Consider the following 18,575-nt stretch of genomic DNA (forward strand, 5'->3'; position numbering starts at 1 on the left):
TTAAAACACTGAAGAGGTTTGAACATTAACGCAAGACCATATTACAAGACAGTATTAGCTCAAGCTTTAGAGCTTTGGTTCTGAACTCCCCCTGATAACCCTCTCTGTGGTAGATAGCTCATTGTCAGCTGGGTGTTCAAGCTCCATTTAACTCTAACTAAGTGCCTTTAGTCATTATTCCTGCTCATTAATGCTGCAGTGGTGCTGGTGAACCTCCCTGGGAGCGTCTGCATGAGACAGCTGGATCAAACAGAAGAGTTTCTCCTTGCAGGACTCTCCACTTCTGTTTGCTAGTTTATAGGTAAATAATTAATAGCACAGGCCTAATCCTAATAGTCTGTTACATTGAGTTTATTTGCTATTATAAATCCTCATTAAAATGCAGACACCTGCAATCATCTTAATAGCTAGTGTTTATTTTTGTCTAAACGGGGCATGAACAAATCTTCGAAGCAGCACAACAGGTCTTTAATGCCAGCGACTCCCAACAGGGGGTGCACCGGGGTTTTTTTTGTGTTTTTTTTCCAGCAGCCATCTAGGAGGGCCCTTACTAATAAACTCAACAAACCCAATTAAATAGAAAGTGCCATTTCAAGTAGTCATTTAATTTTTAAACAGGCACAACCACAGAGAGGAGGAAAATAAACAAACCCATGCAACAACATTCAAACTGCTCATTAACCTGCAGGTGTGACTGATATTGCACAGAAACAGGGGATTAAATGTAATAGCTGAATAAACTCGTTAAAGGTGAACTTAGTGAGAAATTGAAAAAGGTTTTCAGACATTTGCTAGCATTGCCCCCAAGAAGTATGTCATCATCCAATATGTCTAAGAAGAACCGATGATTTGAACTGACTGCGTCAAACGACTCTTTGAAAAGAGTCAAACGATTTTTAAAGGTCACTGCACATTTAAAAAATCACATTGCAGGCTATATTTTTATGAGAAGGCACCTATTAAAATTAAGAGCTTTTGAGCAAAAAGCTCTTCAACTATTTGAAATATAAGCAACGTCAGATGGATTTTAAGTTTAGTTTGAAATGTTTAAAGAAGTTTACTTAAGACGACCCAAAAATCTGTCATTTAAATGTCATTTAAGACACAAGGCAGATGATAAAAAAAAGATCAACAGAGATGCACAATCACATCTGCATATGAAGTAAATGTGGAGAAAAATTCGCAATTCTGCGTCAAATCCAATGGTTTATTTTTTTTCCATTTGTTAAAATAACATTCAGGGGTTAATCAAGTAAAACATAACCATTGCTGCAGATTTAGTAGATATCAGCAGTTTTCAGATAGGACAGAATACAGTTAATTTCCCAGTAATTCACATTTCTCTTCATTTCATAAGCAGCTAAAATCAAAGAAAAATGTCCATCTTACTTTCTCTTCCCACCTTCATATTGATCGTTCCAAATCTTCAAGTCTTTTCCAAAAATTATTTGAACATAGAAGGAATATTTTTATTTGAATGAAATACACGTTTACTCTTACTCTATAGGAGATCAAGGTTTTGTGGAGTGTGCGGTGTAAGAGCGGGCTGCGGGGCTGACGGGTGGAGACCCAGCCAAACACACTGGACCACTAAATGAGTAAAATGACCAGCTTTCACCAGCTCTTTAAAAAACTCATTTACATCCTGTCAGATTTCATTATGGCCGGCGGGCTGCCGTGGTGCAGCAGGACAGAACTTAGCCCGAGTGCACTGACTGTGCCGGCCAAGCTCCTATCTGCCCGACCCGCCTCACCGGTCCAATAGGCAGGTGATTCTCCTGTGTCAAGGGCTTTGGCTCCTGTTCGTCTCCTCACTACTTTACTGCTCCTTTACTGCTGCAACTTTTGGGGAGCCATTGAGCACGATTAGCAGATTGTGAGTGACTGAAAACCTAGTACTTTTAAGAATTTGGGAAATTGCCTTCCCAAAAATTGCCTTCTCGCCAAAGAACTGGCGAGAAGGCAATTTTTTTTCCAAAGATTACAGAAAATAAAAGTGGGTCTCAAAACTGTATACACCCCGGCTAAAATGCAACAAAATAAAACCACGATGAATCATTTCGAGCCTCTTTTTGCCTTTAAAATGTCATGTTTCCTCTTAAATTCAATGGAAAAGCAAATCAGTCAAAGATAATGTTACAATTAAAATGGTCCAATAATGTTGGATAAACAAACAGCATTCAGTTTAATTGGACATACATAAAACTGTCCAATGTTTGTAGAATCTTCCCAACATTAGATCATTTGCATCTTTTAGCAGTTTGTACAATGCATCAGTCAGAAGAAGGTGATAAAAAATACAGAACTTTATGTACATATAGTACAATAGAGCGGAATCCCAAAACAAATAAAAAATGTGGGTTTTCTCTAAGACAGATGAAAACGTAAAACAGAAACTACAAACACTATAAACCCAAATGAGTTTTTAGTAAATTACTAACTTACAGTAAGAGATTCCACTAGGATGGTCTAGTTTTTACTAAATCAACTCAAGCTCTGTTTGCATCAAGTCTTTTGTGCTTCAAAGTTCAAGAACTCAAGGTTTAAAAATAAAATAGTCAACCATTAAATGTATCAGTAGTCGTTACTCATGTTTGTCCATATTCCTTCTAAGTTGTTCAAGCCATTATGAATATTCATTTGTCATGAGTATAAATGAGAATTATTCAATGTAAATTATAATTTTAAAAAATTTAAATGATTTTCAACATTCAGGAGTTTTTAGAAAGCTGAAGAGGGATTTTTTATATATTTTTTTGTATCACTGTGTGTCACACAACACAACATCATCCATATAGAAAGTGACTTTTTTTTCCATGTGGAACATTAGTTTTGGATTTATCTACCAATACTGAGAACCAAATTTGATGGAAAGTCTGCGTGTTGACTGAAAAACGACAGATCGCTTCTATAGTGGATCTTTCTTTGTGAGGCGTAGATCTAAGAGACTGTTGGACCAAAGAATAAAGGCAGCAGCTGAAATCAGCTCAAAGAAGCTTCAACAAAGTATTCGTTTCCACTTGAGTAACTGGACTCCCTCAACATTTTTTTTTCTTCCTTTGAATGATTTGAATTGTAGAAGGAAAAGGACACATTAAATGTTGAAAATGTTTCATTTTGTTACATCACAGAAACCTGACATTATAATGGGAGTGTGGACACTTTTAGCTGTCGTTCTTCAGGTCCTAAAATGGGGAAATGTACTTTTTCTGCATCATGCAAGCAGCAGCTTTAGTGATTTAAATTAACTTTTAATTTCTTGATTAACTTCTTTTTTTAATACCTTGAGTTGTTATGTCAAAAAACTAATTTAACTTTAGCAAAGAAAGGAAAAAGAAGGTGTACTTTTAGAAAGTTAACATCTATAGAAGATTTTGGGAGATTTTCCAGTCTTAAAATCCTATCTGGTCATGCAGAATGGCCTAAAGTTAATGAATATATTAATATATTGCACACCTGACAATAAAAACCGGTAAAGGCGAATTAAATCCAAGTGACTAAAGTTAACAAAGACCACCAACTTAGAAGTGTGGTACTCTTCCCGTTTCTTTTATCTTTATTTGTTGTTTCTTTACTTGTTCTTCACTTCGTACAAAGGGTCTGGACTGAGAAACGATTACTTACAGGAGGGGCGTGGACTCTGTTGAGGTATTAAATTTTAACCAACATTTGCCCATGACCCTATGTAATGTGCCAGTTCAAAAATGTGAAGCTTATAGGAAATTTCCTTCGACGTAAACAAGAGACGAGACCTGAACGATATTTGGAAGTGTGGTCAACACGGACTGAACGACTCTGTTCACTTTCTCTGCTGCCATCGCTAAAACTACAGGCAGGCTACAGGTCTAAAACCTCATCGACCTCATTGTTCACAACTTCTCCAGTCCTAGCATGTAACCGTTTGTCGGCATGTGCCAGAGGAATCAAACACAATGGCAGAAAGGCCAGAATGTGCTGAGAAGTGAGATTAGAACCGAGTAGAATTGCATGCAGGATGCCTATATTTGAACTGGTCTAAGTTTTAACTCTCATATAGTGTGAAGCCAACTTAGGAACATCACAAACTCTCCAGAACTACGAGTAATTTGTAACGTTTGAACCTTCTCTATACACTGGACTTGCGACTTTAAAGTCTCCAAGTGCCCTTTGGCTGCAAGAGCCCCAACAGCAGTCAAACCCGCCGGGCTTTGCGGTCTGTGGTTATGCTCCAAGCTCCTTGAGAATCTCATTCCGACATGTCTGTAACCCGGTAATCTGACGCATGCATCAAAGCCACGGAGAGTACCTCAGCTCACACCGGGAGCTCCATCAATCCCCTCCGGCCCGTGGAAGCTGCCTTTTCCTCACACAGCTGGCCATCAAGGGTGACATCCTCAAAGAGGCGACACAAACAGCGTCTAATGAATTTTTAACGACGATTGTTGGGGAACGGCGGAGGAGGAGGGGCGGGAGGCAGCGGCTGCGAGAGCGAAACCGCACGCTGAATGCATTACAGTGATTTGTTGGCTCACCTTTGAGCTGGTGTAAGAGGACTCCCGCCTCTGATCATCGGGGTGTTAAGTGCACTCTGCGGGGGAGCATCTTGGCGCCACATTGTGGGCCAAATGATGTTTGAAATGTTTTAATCAAATTCTGCCTGCTCATTCCACTAACAATACGTCTCGTGGGGTGAAAGCTGTGTGGTTCTGCCTCTAACAACCCCTGGGGGAATCCTCCTGATAGAGCAAGTTTCCTAACCTCCAGTCGACAAGTTTTTTTGTTTTTTTTTTTCTAAGTGACATCCCTCCATACATTTAAATGGGCCTTTATGAGAAGCAGCAGCTTGGCATGAAGTGAGGTGTTGAGTCTCAATCTGTCTTCCTGAGCAGAATGTCTTGGTGACATTAAGTCTCTCGTTCATAGATGTATGTGACAGAAGGAATGTTACTTTTTTTTTTTTTTCCCACGCGTCTTGCCTCGCCGTTCCAGGCATACCGTATGAAGAAGTCATGTGCCGAAACATTTTTTTTGCTTTACAATAAAGATATCCTGATTGTGTGACAGGGTTGCCTCTGGCATCAACAGGTTGCATAATGAAATATGAAGAGAAGACAAGATTGGCATCTTGAAGATTCCCTTCTTGGGTAACTTATCTGGTGATGTCGCAATCCCACGTCAGACGGGTTGTAGGATGTTTTATAGGATTAAGATGATATTTTTACTTTAGATCCAACGTGCTTCAGGAAGGTTTAGGTAACTGAAATGCATCTTAGAGGGCAATTTTGGTAGACAAATTATTGTTCTCTGTGAAGATTATGCCGACTTTACAAAATACATCACATTTCAGTTTAGATAGGATTACCTGAAAACAAATCATGGCAGGCTGAGTTAATGCTCAATGAATAAATAATGTATTATCCCTGCTGACAGCCAGTTCAGCATTGGAAATACAGTAATAGAGGGATTTAAATTAATAGGAACAAACTACTGGGAATAAACATAGGGCTTGTCTAAAACTTGTGTTTTAAGTTTTTCTACTGCTGTTTAGCTTAAATCAAAGCTTTACACCAGCCAACATTATTCATGTACTGAAAGCCTTAATAGTGTCAAATTGAAAACTATAAAGAGTTTCTTTCTGAAAAAATCTCCATCCGTAAATGGTCATGGTGATTTGTGAAAACAAATTAACTGTAGTGTTTTGCTTATAGAAAGTAAAGCTTATTAAATGATGTTTGTAACAGGTACTGCAAACAATGTCAATGGGCGTCACATGCTGAAATTTCAACTTCTTAACAGAGCTAACAAGTTTCAAGTTCTGACTTCCAAAGTATGTGGAACACAGCATAAGTAATAAGCAATCCCAGAAAAAAACAACTTGTCCCATGACATAGGTTTAGTCATTTGATTTAACCATAAGCTATGTTGTAACGTTTCTGCTGCTCTAACAAATTATTCTGTGTGAGACTCTGTCACACAGAATAGGAGGCAAAAGGGCCTCCTCTCCACTGTGACTGCCAAAGCCGCCTTTTTTGGGCAACATATGTGCGAGAATAGAGCACTTCTGAGCTTCGTTTTTGAATGTCATACCAGATGGACACTTGAGTGGTCCAAATGCCCTTATGTTTGGTCCAATTTTCCCTTTGATCAGCAAAAGTGCTTCTCTGGTTCTGACCTTAGGGTGAAAGTGCAGTCTCACCCAAACCCTCGCACAGAAAGCAGCGATCCTGCAACATCACTCTGCAGAGTTCATTTAATATAGATATGGAAAGGATATATTGCTTTCACTTTCTGGACAAGTTTTAAGATTATGCAGTAATACGTTTTTGAATGTCTAAAAAGTGTCTATAGAGACCTCTGCAGATGATTAACTTATTTCTACTAAATAAGTCATACACTTGCATCATGTCAGAAAATCTTTACTTTCTTCAAATTTTGAAGGTGTGTAAATAGACCTGACTTACCACTTATGGGGAAATTAGCTATAAAAAATTTATTTACTAGACAACAGTGAAGTTGTCTTTACACATTTCAGCGATTTTACTTTAATAAGTAACTTCCATTTTTACAATTTATTTTTCATTTTTCCTTACAGCCATGTGGTTATATTTGATTATTTTTATAGATTAGATTGGATACAGCAGGATAGATGGTTTATTTTCACCCATAAAACGGTGGGACTATAGCATGTACTGGGCACCTCATACATGCTGCTTGTCTGGTGTTCAATTACCGACCCAGGGACATTTGCGACATGTTTTCTCCCTTCTCACTCGGCCCACTTCGTGTGTGATGACTGTCGATGTCAATGTCAATAAAAGGTCAAGAAGGCCTCAAAAAAAAAGAAAAATAAATGGCCATTGCACACGTATCTCACAAGACAGAACAGGAAACTTAAGTGACTCTTTGTTTTGTTCCGACTTTTAAAGGCTGCGTTATGAAAATCAAAGTTTAGTTCTGAATGTGAATGTTCGGCATGGATACAGGTTCAAAAACTACTTCATGGAGTCAGAGACCAGGACCACAATCAGGCATAACAGTCTGCAAAAAGAAAAGAAGTCGAAACAAATTTCGTAATATATAAAAATAAACACTCGCATATGGATGCAAAATGGTTCAAGTAAGAAATAGACGATTTCTAACCTATGAAGAAAACCAAATTATCTCATTGTATTCATCAGACTTGTTAGAATAGTTTCACTCAAATAGGCTCTTGTTAATATCAGAAAATCTCATTGTATTGCTCAATAGTTTAATTCTTTACTTCATTGGCGGTGTGTTAACATCCGGGCTGCTCTCCACTCCAGAGCCACTGTTATCCTCCGTCCAGAGCGCCAGCCTTTAATATTAAGTATTAAATGTTCCCACATTGCCAGACCCCTAAATCTACTTTATTGTGTTATTTCAACCTGTCAGACCTATCGATCAGTGGATTAAGACAAAGATGATGTTTTAAAGCTTTGACTGAGGGTTTCATAGCTGTCCTGAAATCCAATACCAATAGGGGTTCATAGATTCGGGCCAAGATTTAGTGCTATAGGCAGGATTGATGATATAGAGTCCAGGCATAACAGGGAGGGGGATAGGCTCCATCCTCCAACATAACTCCAGATAACAGTGTGTTTTTATTCCGTTATTAGAGTCATTCAGCTGTCCGCTTATTTAAAAAATCTAGCTTGTCACACAGACATGGATCTTCTGCTGTAAATAACGCCACACTTGTACGGAAAGGCGAACGGATTTATTCTGAAACTGCTTTCCGAAATGCACGGCTCTCGTTACTGATCACCGGCAAATAGCGAGCAATAAAAGACATATTACTCAAAGTCGGTGATATAATCGAATGTGGATTTCTTTTTTTTTTTTCATAAGTTCAAAACAACGTTTGTCAGCAGCACAAGAAGAGGATTGATCACCACTTTGAACTTACAAGAACCGGCTCTAGATTTCCAGCACATGGCAGCATAAAATTTTAGGAGGAGCTGAGTTTTCTTCTTTTGTCTTACAGCTGTAATAAACTGTGAAATAGATGTGTACCGTTTGCTTTGGCGAACAGTAGTAAAAAAACAAAAATCCTTTAGCTAAACTAGCAATTTAAATGTACTGATTAACGATCAATACATGTAATATTAGAAAGAATGAGCCATAAGCAGGGAGGGTGTTTGAAACGGCCTGAGAAACCTCTCACATAAAGAACAAATGAGACCTGTAAAAACTTACAACTCCAATGCTGCAAAAAAATTCAGAGTGTCTGCAACTATTACCACAGCATTTTAAAGTTAAATATATTTAGACTCACACTGTGTCTTCACTCAGACTGCTGGCGGAGGCTTTACGTTCTGGAAGCGATGCGTCGTTCCCCGACTAGCAGATCAGAAGGAAATGTACATAATAAATAAATGCAGATACTGCATAGGGATATCAGCTTTTAGGATTGAAATTGAGTTAAATATTCAAATGTACATGTTTATCTTTCTAAAGACACAGTATCTGGTTATGTATGTTGGCATATTTAGGCATTTAACTTCATTATGACAGAGAGAAAAAAAGTAATTTACTTTCATTTGAAACTCGTTTGCTGTTTCCTACTTTATAAATTGCTTTGAGTTTATGAATTGTGTACTTAAAGATTTTAAATGGTAATTCTTCTCTTTTAGGTTAAGAAATCGGTCATGTGCTGATGTGGTATTACTGATTATAAATCGTTAAGTGTTATTTCCTTTCATCACCCTTTAATTCCATAAGACTATGGAAAACGTCATTTAAAAAATATATTTAGTTTTTATTCAGATAACCACACATTCATGTCTTATTTTAGTGACGGTGGCTCTTTTAATATCTGAAGGAGGGTGGCCAACTACTTCTTCAAGACAATATTGTTGAAACAAATAAATTGACAACAAATTACATGATATAAAAACAGAATATAAATACAGAAACAACCCAATCTTATGTCGTAGTAAATCATAGCTGATAGTTTTCAAAGCGTCTGCATTTTATCCGACTTTGAACTCATTGACATGAGACATGCGTCATAATTCTGCAGCAGAATTATGGTGCAGTAAATTTGGGCAAAAAATAATGGCTAATGTAAACTGTGGAGTGCAAACTTCTTGCTCAACAACGTTCAAGATATTAGCAATAGCAGAGAAAATTTAATCACTGAGCTACTCGTTATATGTTAGTAATAGCTCATGTTTAGGCCAAACAAATACTTTGTTGTAGTTCTTGGCAAAGTAAAAGTTGTTCAGAACAGATTGTCACTGATGTAATAATTAATTAATTCCTAATTAATCAAAGATTCTTGATTAATTAGTGGATTCTAGTGGATTGCTGTCCACTAGAATCCAGGGAGATCAGTGGGATAAAAGAAATGATCATCACTTATCAATTTACTGTCTCCTGGACTCTGTGCATGGAGCTGACGGTCAAGATAAACAGTGGTGAAATCCTCAAAATATACCAGTTATTTAAAAAAATAAAAATAAATAACTTCACAGTGATAATTTGTGACAGCTCGTCTGTTCTGTTTAATGTCACTCTGTGTCCAATGACCACATCTTTTCTTGAGTCAAGAACAAACAACAGCTAATTAGTTTGAGCATGCATTTGTAAATAGCGTGCGGTATTTCCACAGGCGCATTTTTCCCTTCCAAAAATACAATAATACCATTTTGAGAATTACTTCAAAGACAGGATTGTCAGGGAAATAAAAGTATATATTTTCAGCTCATACCTACTAGATTCATTAGATACTGAATGTTTTAAAAACTGAAGGCTCTTAACCAACTGGCAGCACTGACACTGCTATTTTTTCGCAGTTATTCTCCATGTGGGTACATGGACAATTGCTTGTTTGTTTTATGGAAAAGCACCAAATAAACCAACAAACAGATTATCTGCAACTCTGACTGTCATGTGTGCTGTACATTAGATTGTCACTATTTGTGTACGATGAGATAAATACAAGGTCCTGAATGGGGGAAACTATAAAAATATTTGCGCACAAACATTGTCCAAGGTGAAAAAGGAAGTCAGTTTTCCTTAGCAGGTGACATATCATGCATCCTGAAGCAAGAAAGACACTTTGTTTTGAGCATACACAAAACTTAATAGTCAGATTATTGTTTTTTTTTTTTTTTTTTATGATTATGGTAGCAGCATATGTGTATGTGAAGCCTGGTGGCAGCAGGAACAGTGTATCCATAATGTGTGCATAACTCACACTGCATTTAAAAAAACTCAAGTCAAAAACTTGTTTGTCGGCAATAATTTTGAAATGGGACTCACTGGACAGGTGTCACGGCTACGTCTGGCCCAAGGCAGATCTCCAAATAATTTATTGTAAACAGATTTTTATGATTCAGGAAAAGGGATGTTAAGAAACAACGGAAAACATTACATTTAAACAGTGCCATGCACTTTGCACACAGAGATTGGTTTGTGTAAGCGCCCCATGGAATAGGGCGCACACGCCTCCAAATTGTCCACATGGCCTGCTTTCTGAGAGACTGCAGTTCAAATGCAAAAAGTGTTCATCACTCAGTAAAAGAGAAGTCTTTAAGATAATTGAAAGATTTATCTCTTACTCTTTTAATCGCTAGTTTAGGCTCTTAATTTTTAAAAGTGCATCAAAGATACCCAACCTGTGACAAACCCTGGCTTCATAACGGACATCTCACAGAGACAAACTGACTGATTCCTTGCTGAGATATGGTGCACAAAGTACTGAGCCAGGTTGTAATTATTGCACACTGCAGGGTATACAATGGCTGAAACTGACGGTGCTGGAGCAGAAAACTCATATTCATCAAGAAATTATACTATAACTTATTTGTTAAAGCGCAGCAGTCACATTTAAATGTGGTTTCTAAATTTTATGTTCCGACTGGTTGTGGAAGTCCTGAAGATGGAGTCAAATCTTTCCCTTCCTGTTGCCCCAGAGGACGAGGCAGCTTAACTAAATCTGCCACTTATTGGCGTTTTAAAAAGATGAAAGCTTCTTAAGGCATGTAAAGCTTTAATGAGGTCAGCGGTTGATATCTCTATTTTTGCATTGTTGCACCGGAGTGATGACTCATTGCATAATCATTTCCACTGTAAGTACTTTTAAAGTCATAAGGGCAATGAAGTGAGTCTCTAGATTTTGTCTTGTATGTCTTACAGGGAAAAAGGGCCGCCCCTCTTTCCAGCTTTAACAGCTGTTTTTGGTCTTATGACAGGGAGGATAAGTTCCTCTTCACCTCAGCAATTCTTGTAATGTTAAACGTACGCGTTTGCTCATCTTGGGTTTCTAGCTGTACATTTTAGACGTGGGTTTTGTCAACGCTATGAGGCAATGAGATCTCGGAATGCTTTGGAGAGACGTTAACAGCTTGTGCACGGCTGTAAGTGTATGTTTTTCAGGTTATTGTGACAGCAGAAAACCAGAAAATACAATGCACTAATACATTCTCTGTATATTAAATAGAATCGGACGATTCCAAACGACTGCCAAGGTCTCCAAATCCAAGACCAGACAGAGGTCAAAGGTTCAAAAGAATAACATGTTCAGCTTTCCTGATATTTGCTGAAGTAGGCACAAGTCAACTGGGTCTTTACTTTAATTAGGACAATCTAGACCAGGGGTGTCAAACTCCAGTCCTGAAGGGCCGCTGTCCTGCAGTTTTTAGATGTGCCACAGGTACAAAACACCTGAATCAAATGGCTTAATTACCTCCTTCTTGTGTAGGTAAGTTCTCCAGAGCCTTGCTAATGACCTAATTATTCTATTCAGGTGTGGTGCAGCAGAGGCACATCTAAAAGTTGCAGGACACCGGCCCTCAAGGACTGGAGTTTGACACCCCTGATCTAGACCCTACAATTTTTATAAATTTTTTTTTTCAGTAACAGGCCTGGTGAATGTCCTGCTGCAAAACCCAAGTAAGCTTAAAGTTACAGGTTACATGGATGGATGCATTATTTATTGCCTCACTTTTAAAGTTTACAATATATTTTTTAACAAAATTCAAGCCATTCATTTTCAATTACAAAACATGCTGAAACAAAGATGGGCTTTTGGAGTCTACGTTCCCTTTAAATACGACTTCTTTTTTTGTCTTTGTAGTGTGCTGGAAAAAAACTCCTTGTCACGCCATTTCTTCAGGCAGCCGTCATCAACTTACTCAAACTGTCCCCAAAAGACTAGGTGAGAAGTGAGGGACTGCACTTACTAGAGGCGCATGGCACCTTGATAATGGAGTGTGGCAGAGGCGATTAGCACACTAACAGCTTCACACAAGGATTCTCTTTGGGAGGACGCTCGGAGATAAAACAGGAGGACGTGACCCTCCAGCAGCACAATTCACAGCACGACCGCTTAGGGTCCTGGGCTCTCTGACACTTCGAAAGGAACTCTCTGCTTTTAAAGTGGGAGTGAAGATGCACCTTGAAAAATTGTCGTCATTCCTGCAACCATTACGCCGAAATTTACAGTGTAAGTGCCCATTACAGAGCTGGAATAAATACACACGGGTGGAGTCAACTCTCAAAATGACAAAAACAAACATTACATTCTCTAATTTATTATGTTGTTTTTAACCATAAACTCCATGCAATTATTGGATCTATGATTCAATCAGTGCTTTTTTTTTATTGTTATGCTTAAAACTCTCTATGCTGGCACAGTTTAAGGCTTTTTGCTTGTCCTTGAAGTATGTCAAATAGGGATACAAAAGCAGGCTGGGAATGCTATTTCTGAAAAAGATTGGAAGATCTATATGTGGTCCACACAAAGTGTTTTGGGTTACAGTTTGGGTAAATAAACTGAATCCTGATCACTTTGCTTTATCTTGGCAGCATATCATTTTACATTCCACTGACACAGATCCTCATCCACATTGAAGCATCTTCTCTGGTGCATCGACATGTTTGCAGGGACATCCACTCAATTACATGCAAATGTAAAAAAAAAAAAAATCAAGCAATTTCAGTTAAAATAGCTGACTACATGGTTATTTTTGACAGTGTTTTTCCACCATATTTGGACATTTAATATCGATATTAATTTGGACCCTGATTTTGAGATTCGCTTAATGTGACTTCATTAAAATTCTAAAACATTTCAATCCCATCCATAGTTGATTTATCTTTAGTTAATCAAGTCTAAGCAAATAAGCAACTGGATAAATATGCCAGAGTTTCTTTTGTAAAGAAAACCTCTCTTTACTAAACCAGAAAAAAGACAAAAAATAAATTACATAAAAACATTAGACAGGTGTCGCTTTATTGCTATCATGATTTTTGCTAACATTTTGAAACGTTCTTTGTAGAAAAATTGCCTTCAGTTTATAAAGTTTTGAATATATAGTAAGTTAAAATATTTTTGTTAGCACCTAGTAAAAAGTCCCTTCAATGCTAACTGAGCAGCTGTTTAAATATATTGTTAGTTTCTGTAGCACTAGCAGCTTTAGACAGTGTAGCTACTGTACCTTGCAGCTTCTAAACTTAGGCTCAAACAGTTGGGAGTAATTGCTGATAAGCTGACCATCTGCTATCATTTTACATCCAGTGACTTGTAATAGAAAATTTCGTTTTCAGTCTTATTTCATTCCTGAAGGAACTGATGATACTTTTTACCATTTATTTACTGATAATATCTGCTTTGTTTTTGTATTTCTGCAAGATGTGTTTGTCCATTAAATAAGTTTTGCAAATAATGTTAAGATGTTTCTACASCTGTGATAGCAGAAGAGACCTGAAGAAGTCTTGGGTAAAATGCTTGATCTAATGATTGTCTTAAAGGACTGATGTGTGGRATGTAGTTTGTACCCTGTTTGAGCTGAACCCATGAACTGACAAAGAAGTGTTAGAAGTTCCTCCTGAAATCCTTATTTTTCCTGCCATAAAATCATCTCCTCCAAGAGGTGAGAGATAGTTCATGAGGCGGGGGTCAGGGTGTCTCTGTGGCCATCTGGCAGTAGAGATAACATCAGACTTTGGGAGGGTCTTTGTCTTGCTGTGACTATATAACGATGTGATGTGTGTTGCTCAGGGCTCTTCTACTGACTGCGCTCAGTGAGAAGGGTCTTCGAACGCTTTTGCCTTCGAATAAAGAAACTTAAAGACAAAGATTAATCTTTCTCTTATTATTGAAACAGATTCTCATTCCTTGATAATGAAATTTCCATAACAGACTCAAATTAAAGTGAAACGCTACACACAAAGCATGTTTCAATGAGAAACACCACTCCAAGGACACTGTTGGCTAGCTGCTAATCTTCTATGCTAAGCACCAGCAGGAACTAGCATAGAAGAAATGTTCTTTGTAGAAAAAATGTCTTCTCAGTTTATTAAGTCTTGAATTAAATGTAAATATTTTTGTAACACTGTTTAGTAAAAAAAAAAAAGTAGTTCCTTCAATGCTAACTGAGCAGCTGTTTAAACTGCTGTTAGCTTCTGTAGCCCTAAACAGACTAGCTACTACTTGGGTTCAAACAGCTGGGTGTAACTTTGCTATGATTTTACATGACTACAGTCAAACACAACACTGAAGAGCAAAGCCTGTTTCCATGACAAACAGCACTCCAGGGACATGCTTGGCTACCTGCTAATCTCACACGCTAACCACCAGTCCATCGCTGAACTCATTTCTTTGCAGTGCAGTAATGAAAAGCTGTACTCACAGCAGGGGGAACTGAAGCATGTATGCTTTGAAATGATTGTTTGATATATATTCCTCCTTTTTAAAATCCAAACCATTACCACTTTAATGTAGGAACATTATGTTATATAATCGGCAGTTATAGTGACTCATCGATTCATTACCATGAAAACAAAATTCATTCTAGCTTTGATAAACTACATTGTTTTGCAAAGAGTCTCTTTAAATGTTTTCCTTTGCGTTTTATTTCCCCATACCAACTACTGGTGGAGGTTTCAGCACCAGCATCAATATACATTTTGTACGTTTCATTTATCATGCTCATGAAGACATTGGCATTCATCATAAATGGCATATCTGTCACCTCTTGTAAGCAATAACAAAAGAAAACTATTTGGTTCTGTTTAACTTCTTAGTTGAACTTGTGTTGAAAGTAATCCAGAATATAATCCTCTTTCTAAACACAGGAAATGTCTTCTGCGGTGCATTAAAAAGTGTTAAAACATTAAAACACTGCAAAGGGTGCACAGCAAGTGCAAGCAAGTTAGGTTGCTTATCAGCTTATCTGTAAAACTTGTTGGTTTGAAACTAAATAGAAGGGAAGTGAACGAATGCAAATGGATGCTATGCTATGTTCAAATGTATCAAAATGAAAAGAAAATATTTAGTTCAATATAAACTTTTCTTTCCCTGAAACTCTATTCTAAATGACCTATGAACTGGTTCCAGTCAGGACCTAGGTCGTTGAGGACAACTAAGCCCAAGAAAATGTACATCCTTCCCTTAATTGTAAGGCTGCCAACACTTTCATATTCCATGTTTCATATGTCGTTGGGAGCTCAAAAAGATCAAATCCATCAGAAAATGGCAAACAAAATGACCAGCACAGTCTTAAAGCTAGCTGAAGAAACAGCAGACTTATCTCTGTCAAAAACACAGAGATAAGTCTGTGTTTTCAACATACCTTAGGCGGGGTGTGTTTAAAAGATTAGATTTCCGAGTTTACACCAAAAAATTTTCCAATTCTGGTCTCTAACCAAATTTGCTGTGCCTCTCTACAGGATGTACAGTATTTGCCTCAAAGCTATTTGTCTGAATACGTTTCAAGTCACAGTTTTCCCTCTAGTGGTGATTTAGTTCATGTCTCATTGCTTTTCAGCACAGCTAACAAAGCCAACATAAAACTCTCAGTGGAAAGAAAAAGCCAAGTTTGAGCCTTTTTATATAAGACATGCGATGTTTGTTGCCAGGAGTGGTTGGACGGTGCAAAGCAAAAAAAGTGAAATGTATGGATACTGCAGCCTACCTTAAATCTCCCATTAACTTTTTCATAACAGTTTCTGTAAAGCTGGACTTTGGCTCTATAAGGGCAGCAAGCGGTTGTCCACTGCTGTCATCGTATTGGCAGAGGAAAGGCACCATGATCCTTTTTAGTGGAACGATAAAAATCTGCCACAGTTTCCTGCACGGAGGAGCCCATTGTTTTGAGGATTAAGGGGGATTAGGGTCGGATGCTGGCGACTGAGGGGCTTGAGCTGCATGACCCTTTCACTAATCATTATGAGACGTACAGAGAACTTGGACTCCTAAACCCCAAGATTGCATTGTTTTTATCAATTATTCATGGCTGACACCAGCAATCCAAGTATTAAAGAGATAGAAATAGCCTGGGTGCTTTGCGACAGCTGGAAAAGTCCCAGAGCAAAGTGCAAAGGCAGTCCAGTTGTACTGCGTGTATAATATATGAGTGACTCAAAAGTGGGGTTTTCTATCAGCAAGCCAGTGTGTCATTATTTTAAGCTTTTAATCTGATCAAAATCTTGGGAACAAAAATGATCTCCAACACCATTTCTGAAGGTTCAACATGCTTTCATGCTGGGCAAGTACTTGTGTTATGGTACAGTACAAATTCTGTCAGTGTCACCCCTGGCATTTCTAAAAAGGGAGCTTAAATCATAGAGAAATTCTTGCATAGAAGAAATTGAGTCTCTGCGTCTGATGAAAGTAGAAGTAAAAGAAAGTCACTTTTCTTTTGGTTTCAGTCAAACTGAACTGAGTCCAAACTGCTCAATGTACCGTGAATCATTACCTTTCCATAAAGTTTTTGGCAACTCTATTTAACTTATGATGCACTGTATAAAATGTTAAAAAGTACAGATTTTATTTTTGCAACTGCACCTTTACTTTCTCCCTGGCACACAGATTGGGACAATTAATTTAAAGTCTGTAGTTACACTAAAGTTTGGAGCCACTATTTTGCTTTTAACCCTCTTGCAGTCCTGGTGCGACACACAGGAGGAGCGCAGCAGATTTTATGGTCGGACAGCCGGGAAGCAGGAAGGTCGTCCCGTCAGACTGTCAGTTCCTGAAACCACATAAAAGAAAAACATTGCGACACGTTTGAAGCATGTTTCACAATACTGAAGATGACTTAAAGTATTCATTCCAAATCAATTTTTTGTTTTAAAATAATAGAAAAATCAGTTAACCACCTGTCAGTATAGCTAATCACTAATTGTTTGAAGACATACCTTGTCTTCAAGGTATGTGTGAAGAAAAGTCTTTATTCCAAAAGGTTAAGTTTTCTCACAAAACGTAACATTTTGGAATAAATGTAAAGTGTTTTCTGTGAACAAACCATCCATTCACAGATGATGGATGCCTCATCAACTTAGACAACTGAAACTGGCATCGCTTTTCAATTTACGATTGAAAATGTGCAAAATATAGCAAAGATTCAGCTGAACCAAGGCAACAACCACATTGAAACTGGAATTCATAGAAACACAAATGTAAAGCATTCATATTTCTTACCAAAAATAATAATGACGAATGAGTCATAAAATGACTCATTCGTGTCTTTAAATGCCTTTATGCTCAGTTTATCGTCGCTACAATTATTCCCCATAAACCTAAATTATACAGAATCCATTGCCAGGCCTTGTGACCTCCGGACGACACGCCGCATTTCAGATTCAGAACAGCTTCCACGCTTGAGCATTATCATAATCATCCCAACTAGTGTATGTATGGAAATTGTATTTTACAGAAATGGCCATGGAATGGAAAAAAAAAACAAAAAAAAACCAGCAGTTACAGTAAATCTATAGCAGGTGAGTCACGTATGCGTACAACGGGTACCCATAAGGAATCCGCAGCGTGGAGATGTAACATAACAGCCGTTATTACTTGGCATTTGGCTGCGACATCAATCAGGGCCAGCCATTCCAAGCCCTGTGATGGCGCATAACTGCTCAGCCAGTGAGCTGATTTAATAGAGCGCGGGTCTGATAAAAGTCCCTGCAGAGATAACTTCACGGCCAATAGGTTGTTTGGGGTAGCTAATTGGTCAAAAAAATAAAACCTCTCTCGGGATTTGGAGCTGTTGTTATCACAGCGAATCGGGCTCACTCTAAATGAGTGGCACTGGCTTCTTTAGTGCCTCGAATATATTTCTATTCAGGCTGTATTTAGACATAATTACATTGATGATAACCAAATATGTGACTCCCAATCGTGAGAGGCCTAAAGCAGACAGAGAAAGTAATGATGTCACACAACTTCAGCTGCTCAGTTATTTCACACACTTTCATTGATCTGCAAACACTTGGCCCTGTAAAGAGGATAATAAAAAAGGGGAGAGAATTTTCTTGTCCTTTTGGGTTTTCTTCCAGTGCACACACACTGAACCTTTACTTTCAAATGAACTTTACCATCTTGAGAAAAGTAAATGTGCAATTACATATACAAAATGCCATGCAATAGCATTAATATGCCGTGATTTTTTTTTTTACACATTGCACATTACATCTACAGATGCTAGTACTGTACATCTGCCTTGGTCTCCAATATATATATATATATATATATATATATATATATATATATATATTTACACCTACAACCATGTTTTCTTCCAAGATTTTGTTGTGTTTTGTTCTATCCGTCTTACATTAAG

General features: G+C 37.8%; 1 long non-coding RNA gene across 1 annotated transcript in view; it reads right to left on the minus strand.

Moving 5' to 3' along the window:
- LOC103459522 (uncharacterized) overlaps nt 1–18,575 on the minus strand; it is a 97,280-nt gene that overhangs the window by 4,869 nt on the left and 73,836 nt on the right. The window contains exons 3-4 of the long non-coding RNA XR_001776222.1: nt 16,852–16,982; nt 8,276–8,340 (exon numbers count right to left, since the gene is read on the minus strand). This is a non-coding gene — a long non-coding RNA (uncharacterized LOC103459522). The remainder of the gene's footprint in view (nt 1–8,275; nt 8,341–16,851; nt 16,983–18,575) is intronic.

Source organism: Poecilia reticulata, linkage group LG23, assembly GCF_000633615.1.
Source record: "Poecilia reticulata strain Guanapo linkage group LG23, Guppy_female_1.0+MT, whole genome shotgun sequence".
Classification (NCBI taxonomy): Eukaryota; Metazoa; Chordata; class Actinopteri; order Cyprinodontiformes; family Poeciliidae; genus Poecilia; species Poecilia reticulata.